The sequence below is a fragment of the Alosa sapidissima genome, chromosome 23, assembly GCF_018492685.1.
Source record: "Alosa sapidissima isolate fAloSap1 chromosome 23, fAloSap1.pri, whole genome shotgun sequence".
Classification (NCBI taxonomy): Eukaryota; Metazoa; Chordata; class Actinopteri; order Clupeiformes; family Clupeidae; genus Alosa; species Alosa sapidissima.
This window is the reverse complement of record NC_055979.1, coordinates 12648459-12657302: the sequence shown is the minus strand read 5'-3', so window position 1 is coordinate 12657302 and position 8844 is coordinate 12648459. Positions and strand designations below refer to the sequence as shown.

The window sequence follows — 8844 nt, the reverse complement described above, 5'->3', positions numbered from 1 at the left end:
ACCCAGCCTAGTCCATAGGCACCCGATATTGTTTAATTTTCCGATTGAGATATACACGCTCTGGCTATTCTAAATGCAAAAATGCATCAGGGAGTTATGACAAAACGGTAACTAACAAACTAGATCCTAATAGAAAGCTGTTAGCTTCCCTAAGCTACAGGTAGGATTATAAGGTAGGCCTATTTACAACATAAATTGTCAATAGGCTATGCTGGCGACACAAATAAAATCTCCTTTGGAAACCAATGGCTTACGCCTTACAGTATCAAGCGGACTTAAACTGTCATATCGTGGCGAAAAGTTGTAATAACATTCACGCAGCTCCATGAGTCAAGGAAAGCGCGAATGAAGTAGCCACTTCTAAATGGGACCCACTACACAGTAGCTTAAGGTGTTTTGCTAAAGCAGCCATAATGAAATGAAGGTGTCATTGTTTGGATACTTCACACACACGTGCTTTTTAATTTCACAGACTACAACTACCAAGCTGTAATCAAAGCACATCGATTCCCCTCTCACACCCTGCACGCACTTAAAACAAAATAAACAGGCGTCTCAGTCTCAAGCATGTATAGGCAAAACTGTATCAGACCGGTGTAACGTTGGTAAATCTTCCATTGCACAGAATGATTTTGTAGCACGTGCAATAAATGACAGTCGAAAGATACAAACAGTGCTGCTATCAATTTGCTTGGTATAACCGCATTTATAGTTTTCTACAAATGCAATAAATCAAATGCCTCCATCACTCAACCAACGCTAACGGTAACATTACCTAGGTCCTTATTGATATTACAAGATTAACGTACCTGCAGTAAAAACCAAGCATGTCCCGATAAACATCCTCAGATTTATTTCGGCTTCAAGAAGAAATGGGAATTACACTTCATGTGAACATAGTCCTATCCTTATTAGATGTTCGCTGCGGTAAATTACAGTCCTTGTATGAAGCGTCCATTGTTTTTTCCAACCCACTTTTAACTTCCAACAAAATTACGTCTCACTGCAACGATGCGCCATCTAGTGGACAAACGACTACTTCTCGCCAATACTGAAAATGCAGCCATGATGATGATGATGAATATTTATTTTGGCTTTCTTTTAATCCTACTGATTTTCATTTTTTACCGGGGGGGGGGGGGGGGGGGCAAATCACAAATGAGTGATTATGAGCCAGGTTGATGTGGGCCCTTGAGACCAACATACCATAAAAGATTCACAGAGAACTGTGTCTGCCCTATCCTCCTTTCGGGGGGTCCAGTCCAGCGGGGGGGCTGCAGATGAAAACGAAAAATGACAGTTCCATGCTATCCATGTGGGGGGTACATGCCCACCAAGTTTTGTTTACCCCGGTCTTTCAGTGTCCCGGGAATCCTTGTTGGTGTACGTCACTAAATGTACACATAAATTATTTTATTGTAAGGCCCCCCATGAACGAAAGTACACAAAACTTGGCATGCATTCAGAGGGTGTCATAATGATCCTACACTTTTAATTTCGTGCAGTTTTGACCTTGTCAGCCAGAGATATTGAGATGAAAACACCTAATTTTTTGCTTTTTAATTTTTAACTAGGTGGCGCTATACATGAAATAAGTGGTAATGGGATGGGTTGACATGCCCCCTTAAGACCAACATACAAAAAAAAGGTGGACGTCCTAGGCCCTACGGTTCTCGAGATATTCACAGAAAACTGTCTCCGGCCACCTACAGGCCAGTTGGTGTATAGGAACATAAATTAATTTATTGTGTGGCCCCCCATGAACGGAATTCCACAAAACTTGGCGTGCATACAGAGGGTGTCATAATGATCCTACACTTCCAATTTCGTGCAGTTTTGACTATGTTAGGTCACAGATACCTTCAATTACACCACCTCATTTTTACTTTTTTGTGTTTAACTAGGTGGCGCTATACATGAAATGAGTGGTTATGGAATGGATTGACATGGCCCCTTGAGATCAACATACAAAAAAAAAAATGGTCCTCCTAAACCCTACGGTTTTCGAGATATTCACAGAAAACTGTGTCTGCCCTACCCTCCTTTCGGGGGGTCCAATTCAGCGGGGGGGCTACAGATCAAAACGAAAAACGATGGTTCCATGCTATCCATGTGGGGTTACATGTCCACCAAGTTTCGTGTACCCCGGTCTTTCAGTGTCCCGGGAATCATTGACGGAAATTTGGGCATGCGAAAAAGAAAAAAAAAAAAAAAGAAAAAAGAAAAAAAAAAAAAAAAATCTGACTAAACCTATATGACCGCCGCTTCGCTGCGCGGCGGTCATAATAAATATGCAGAAATGTTATGTGCAATTCAACAACTGCACGCATGACATGTAAAAAATATAGGCCTAGCCTACATTATTGTGTAGTAAATTAAGTTTATCCAACCTGCTGGCAAGCCAAAATGCGTTGCATATGGCTTTATCATTGTCCTCTAAAATGCAATAGCCTATAAGCAACTTGAATATATCGCACACCCAGTTTGAACACCCTGATGGACACTGAACTCTGGGGGTTATTTGAACGTTCACTGAAATGGTTTAGGCTACTAGAGCGTAAGAATTCCGCCCATCTTTGCGCGATTGGTCATTGATTGACGGCCATTAATTAATTAATATAGGTGGCCTGCACGCACAGAGTTTGTTTGATGCATGGAGTTTCCGACCGTTCTCCCCTGAGAGCTTAGAGAATAAAATGAGGAGAGCTACCTGTGTTTTATATAATGTGTAACATTTAGTCACATGGCCAGTTCAAAATCACCTAAGGTTTTGACTGAAATGTGTGCCGATATCAATTATTGGGAAAAACATTGTTTGGAGTGGATGGCGGGTGGATTGTTGATGTCTGCAGGCGCAGATGACATGACTACAGCTCATCCATGCATCTAGGATGTTGGAATTTGATAGGATACAGGAACTGCAGAGATACATTGAAAATGAGGATTGGTAATGTCAGAATAGCGGTACTAAATTTTTTTTAGTAGTAGACAGTAGGGGCATGTCTAAATAGAGGCATGTCGTAATAACGGTATGTCGTAATAGAGGGTCGTTGTAATAACGGGATGTCGTAATAAAGAGTGAACCCCGTTTCACGAGTTCAAGTTCATGTTCACGCAAAAATTTGAAATTCAAATATTGTATCCCAACCTTCCTTTGCAACAACTTCCATGCAACCATGCATGCTAATGCTAAGTGTGGGCAGTGGTAGCGTAATGGCTAAGGAGCTGAGCTAGCATGCAGTAGTAAGTTGTGGGTTTGATTCCCGGCTTCCACCGCTGCGCCCTTATATGCTCTGGGGACAATGACCCTTCCAATATAATTGACATATGTAAGTCACTTTGGATAAAAATGAATGCTAAATTAGTGTAAATGTAAAGTGTGCTGATCAACACCTGGAGGGAAAACAGGGAGAGTTAATCTCATCAGAAAAGGACAATTCAAAATGAGGTGTGTCTGTTGTCTAGTTTATTCTATAGTTCAATTTCAGCTCAACATGAATTTGACATTTGGCCATTTTCTTTTCTTTTTCATTTCTTTTTATCCTGAGAAATAGATATTCTTTTAGAGAACTTAATGCAGTTTAAGAGTGGTATTCCTAAAGGGCTTCATGTTGCAAATTACTACTTTACAAAACAAGGGCTTCTAATACTATTTCATCAACAAAAACAAATGAGGCAGGATCATAAACAGGAGCCCAATAAACTAAAAAGAGGAAGCATTTAGGCCCTCTCCTGTGTGTGTAGTCTATGGCAGCACTGAGACATTTAATGGCCTGTCTCATTAAGACAAGGCCTCTTGCTAATTATTCTGTAACAGCCATCCTGCTAATTGTGAGCGCACATTTCTGTAAGTAAGACACTTCTGCAGAGTAAGATTAGTGATGCCACGCGTGCCACACGTTTTTTAGGCTAAAACATTTTATGTCACTTACTGCAAACATCACCTAATCAACCGCTAGTCTAGTGTCTGTGTCCTGAAACACTGTAAAAAAACGTGATCTCTGTGGACAACCCAGACCCCAAAACGGCAACAAGAACAACCTGGGCAAACCTAGCCCATAAAAACATAACAAACTGTTCCAGCAAATCACAGACGAGATGCGCGTTGAGGAGAGTTTCAATTGCACAGAAGCAGCACGGGAGGGAGGGGGAGGAAGTAGCGAGCTAGCTCTCTGTTTTGTTTGAAAGTCAACAGAAGTGACGTTACCCAGCATCGCTTAGAGCACCTTTAAGATTCTTTGCACCTTTACCTTGGTGTACAAGTTCGTACGAGTTCATACAAGTGAAGTTGGGCTGAGACTCAACACAAAGCCCTAACTCATCTCAATGCGTGAAATTCATCACATCAATGTATAATCATATAATCAAGGAGACAAAGAGGTTTTTTCCTGCTTTTTGCCTTTTCTTCGTTGGTTCCTGGATGTCCTCAGAGCTCAGGTCTCCTCTGGCTCTGCTCCTGGCTCTCTGGCTGTGATAGAGTTGTAATTAACTGATTGCGGTTGCCAGGGAGTATTCCTGGAGCTCCCAGAATAGGAGCGAGGTGTTAAATGAGGAAGCGGTCGAAGCCGGAGAGGAGCGGAGCAGAGTGAGTGAGCGATCACCATCCTACAGCCATGGAGGCATATGTGTCAAAGTCACGTTCAGGAGAAACAGAAGCATGGACTTACTGATATGCATAGCCGTCTCGGGAGTGTGCGTATGTATGTGTATGTGTATGTGTATATGTGTGTGTGTGGGTGGGTCGGGGTGTTAGAGAATGCAGTCTATAGTGACCTGGGTGAACTTGTCCGATCACTATTTTTTATGAATATACAGAGCTGCATTGAAATAACATAAAATTGGTCACTTTTCCCCCCTAATATACCACTTCTGTGCGTTTTCCCAGGCCGGCTAATATGTAACTTATAAAGAATATCCATGTTATGACGTTATTTACCTTAATCACACACTTTACTCAACTGTAACCTGAAAAGATTTTTTATGTAGATATTTCTAAAAATAAACAGTACGTTCTAATCAACCTATAACCTGTAACCTATTTGATCCGTGTTTCTTGATCCACTCTATGCATGTCTCAATTCCAGATTTACTTATTCCAGCAGATCAACTTCCTGGTTATGTTGATACATTGACAGATATGGCTCTTTTCTATAGCCGTTGTCTTGTCTCATGGTAATATAGATCGACTTGTGAAAGTGTCAAATGCTACTCCCACCAGCAAACAGGAAAAAAGGTTTAAAATGTACATTGGCAGTAACTATGAGGGTAAGTGATAACGTTAACATGTTATATTTTAACTATGAGGGTAAGTGATAATGTTAACATGTTATATTTTAACCAAGCATCTGATGTTACTGAACTGGTTCGATAATGTTTTTATTTGACTAGAAATACTCTATTAATAAAACCAACAGAGCAGTAATCTGTCATTTTTCTGTCATCCCAGATAGCAATTTCCTTTGGGCCGGATCCGCATAAAAGCCTTTAGATCCGCCTGTAGCGGACATACGGTATCTGACTGTGGGCCAGATATGCTCCTGATAGAGGTTTCAGCTCTGCTAGTAATGCTGTTTTATCACCGGTTAACAGATTTGTTCCAGGTCTGATTTCCGCAACTCAACTGGAAGTCAGGAAATGCGTTTAAAATACAAAACACTGATTTGGCCCAAACCTGTGATACGGATATGAGCCGAAGGACCATTATATCACAGCAGACCCAGGTGGTAATGATATTAATTAAGGTGCTGATTCTGCTAAATTGACTGTCCTTTCCCTACTTCATTGTCAACTGGCTGCTAAAGAAAAAAAAAGGTATTTTGGAATTGCACAAATTTAGAAACCATGGGGGTGCACTATGTTCCCATGGCCACTTCATTTCTACAGTAAGGCTGGAAAAGAAGATATAGTTGGCTCAATATTGATCATATGCTCGTTTCATTATTTTTATTATTACCTAGCAGTGGTAAAATTAGTGTTGTTTGTGTCAGATCAAACAGTGCTATGAGACAACCCTATATTCGTGCCACGCATGCAGAAGTCCAAGCAGTAACGTTAATCAAGGATCTTTGGTTTGCTCACATTTTTTGACATGATTTGCCAGCCTGGGGTTGGACTAGGACACAGCCCAACTTTTCAAGGTAGGCTATCTGCTTTTTATCTCTGTTGGTTTATTCAGAGACAACAAGCAGCCGAGCGATTGATAACTTTAGGCTACTGTACAGTAAGTTTATACTATTATTTTCCAGCAATATAGGCTACTAGCTTAGCTTAAGCAAAACAGCCATCACAATAACTAGCCTATTTTGAAAAAAACCCCCAAAAAAACAGTGATAACGCTAACAGGATCAATGATGATAAAAAAAACAAGTGTAATTGTGACTTAGCCTATTTTCAAAAAGGAATAAATGGCTAACTCTTAATGTTTATTTTGTGTTGTTTCAGATTGACCATGGAGATGACTGAGACAGCCTGAATATTGATGGGAACACGATGGAATTAACACGACTTAAACTTTGTCTGGGATTGCACTTCTACAGCCAGGTTGTTGAATAAAAAAAATAATAAGACACTTATGTGTAAAGTTGTGTTTGTAGCCTAGCTCATGTTTATTAGTTGAGCTGTTGGGAAAACGTTACGAACTTTAGCCTGGGTGAACCTATAACGAACCTGTTAGCAAATGTGTAGCAAACGGATTTTTCAGGATAATTAATTACCAATCACATTTCACATGTCAAATAAAGCCAGCTGATATCTGATAAACGGGTCCGTACCACACACAATAAGCGGACCCGTATTGCATATGATAAGCAGATCTGGAACACGTCAGTAACACAGACTATCATACGGAACTGGGCCAGTCTTAGCCCTTATTGGAACCAGATCCGTCAAACGGATCCAGACCAGTTTTGGACCGATGTGCGTTTGGACGCCGGATCAGGTCCATTATGCAGATCCGTGCCGGACGTTGTGGTAGTTGTGGCCCAGTTCCATCCCAGTGTACAGTATGTTTGCTATCTGGGATAGCCTATGTGTACAGTGTAAACAGGAAGCTGATCTGCTCATAAGCGAATTATGTGTATGGAGCCCATACTTAATTAAAGCTGCAGTTGGCAAGTCTGACAAATTGAGAGGACCTAGCCAAAATTTTGAATGTTTATAACTCTCATGCCCCTCCCCCACTATCACCGAGCACCTTCTCATCGAGTTTGTGCTTGTCAGTGCGTACCAGACTGCACAAGACTGTGATTGACAGTCAGATCTCACACAACCCTGCTCTGATTGGACCAGAAGAACCGGGAGCTGTGGATTTTTGCAAAACAAATAACAGGCTCTAGGTGGAGGTAGAAGTGCAGGTTTTTTTCCAAAACTGGCTGACATGTATGTTGTGTCTTTGATGTAGTGAATTAGTAGACCTGTTCCAAGACATTGAAGACATAACATACATGTCATATGTACATGTAAGTAATTAACTGGTACACTTAATAGGTTTATTCCACTGTACCAGAGTAACAAGGTTGTAGCAGCACAGCTGTTACATGTACACTGAAGACAATGAGGCCTTGACTGGAGCTAAGCATGCTTTGTATATCAAATCTATCATGACCAGATTTACCCCATCCAGCAGGTCTCAGGTCAGCTCTTTGCCTCTGATGAAAATTTAGGCAAATTGGCAAAGTTTTGTAAAAGCACTCAGTATTACAGTGTAACAACTATATGTAGGTACCCACAAATACATAATGCAAGTACAATGATAGTACCTGATAGTACATGTTGTTACACAGGTTGTACCACTGTACCTAATTAGGTAGGTACACTGTAACAACGACACATTAAAATAAAGTGTTACCATAATATTATATTATTATATTGTCATTGCTAATTATTTATTAACTAAGTATTAATTACACACTACCTAAGTACACTCACTGTGACTTTGACCAGGAGTATCTTTAAGGGGAAGACTAAGCTGCGCTCTCAGCCACATGGTTGAACCCTGATGCCTTACCCAAGGGAGGTCTTATATAATGTGGAGGGGCAGGGAACAACGAGGCGATGCTCCCCTCCGGGCAAGGACAGGCATGGTGACTCATTCAGTTAGTGGGAAGTGAAATAAGGGACACGTATTTGTTTTGCTGCAGACCCGGCCATGACTGCACACACAAACATACAAACAAACGCAAACAAATACGCAAACAGCATTCAGACACTTTAAAAAAGACTTTGCACCAGTATACAGTTATCAGTGCTTACATCATAGCTTTAGTGTTGTGTAACAGTAAGCTCATCTCTTATAACATGGGGCGTTCGACTCTGAGAACAAAAATGCCATTAGACACTTGTGACATTACTGTGCAATTGTGGAAATGGTATTTGAACAGCCTCCTTATTTCTGTTATGCAACAGTGGTAAAAAAAAGTGGAAAAAAAGATTGTGGTCATGAAGAACATGAGAGTCTAGCCATTCAAAAGCCATTACTTTGAAACCCAGAAAATGTTAGGGACCTTCTCAAATGATTGTTTAAGCTGTTTCTTTAACCAATGCACAGTAGACAAATGGGTCATTCCGTGTGAAATCAGATAAGGTTGTTGCAGCATCGCCTCAGATTTTGTTCAAACCTTGTTTATATCAACAATGGGTCCGACAACCAAAGCCTGTAAAATATTTCTATTAAAATATTCTATTTTTTTTCCTTTTTTTTTCTTTTTCGCATGTCCAAATTTCCGTCAAGGATTCCCGGGACACTGTAAGACCGGGGTACATGAAACTTGGTGGGCATATAACCCCACATGGATAGCATGGAACCTCCTGTTTTCGTTTTGGTCTGTAGCCCCCCCGCTGGACTGG

General features: G+C 40.8%; 2 long non-coding RNA genes across 2 annotated transcripts in view; both read left to right on the top strand.

The window, feature by feature from the left end:
• LOC121698760 overlaps positions 1-8629 on the top strand; it is a 9309-nt gene extending 680 nt beyond the window's left edge. The window contains exons 2-3 of the long non-coding RNA XR_006026853.1: positions 91-93; positions 8549-8629. This is a non-coding gene — a long non-coding RNA (uncharacterized LOC121698760). The remainder of the gene's footprint in view (positions 1-90; positions 94-8548) is intronic.
• On the top strand, positions 6082-6549 carry LOC121698761. The gene is made up of 2 exons (XR_006026854.1): positions 6082-6137; positions 6442-6549. It is a non-coding gene; the product is annotated as an uncharacterized LOC121698761 (long non-coding RNA).
• Positions 8630-8844: the final 215 nt, after the last annotated feature.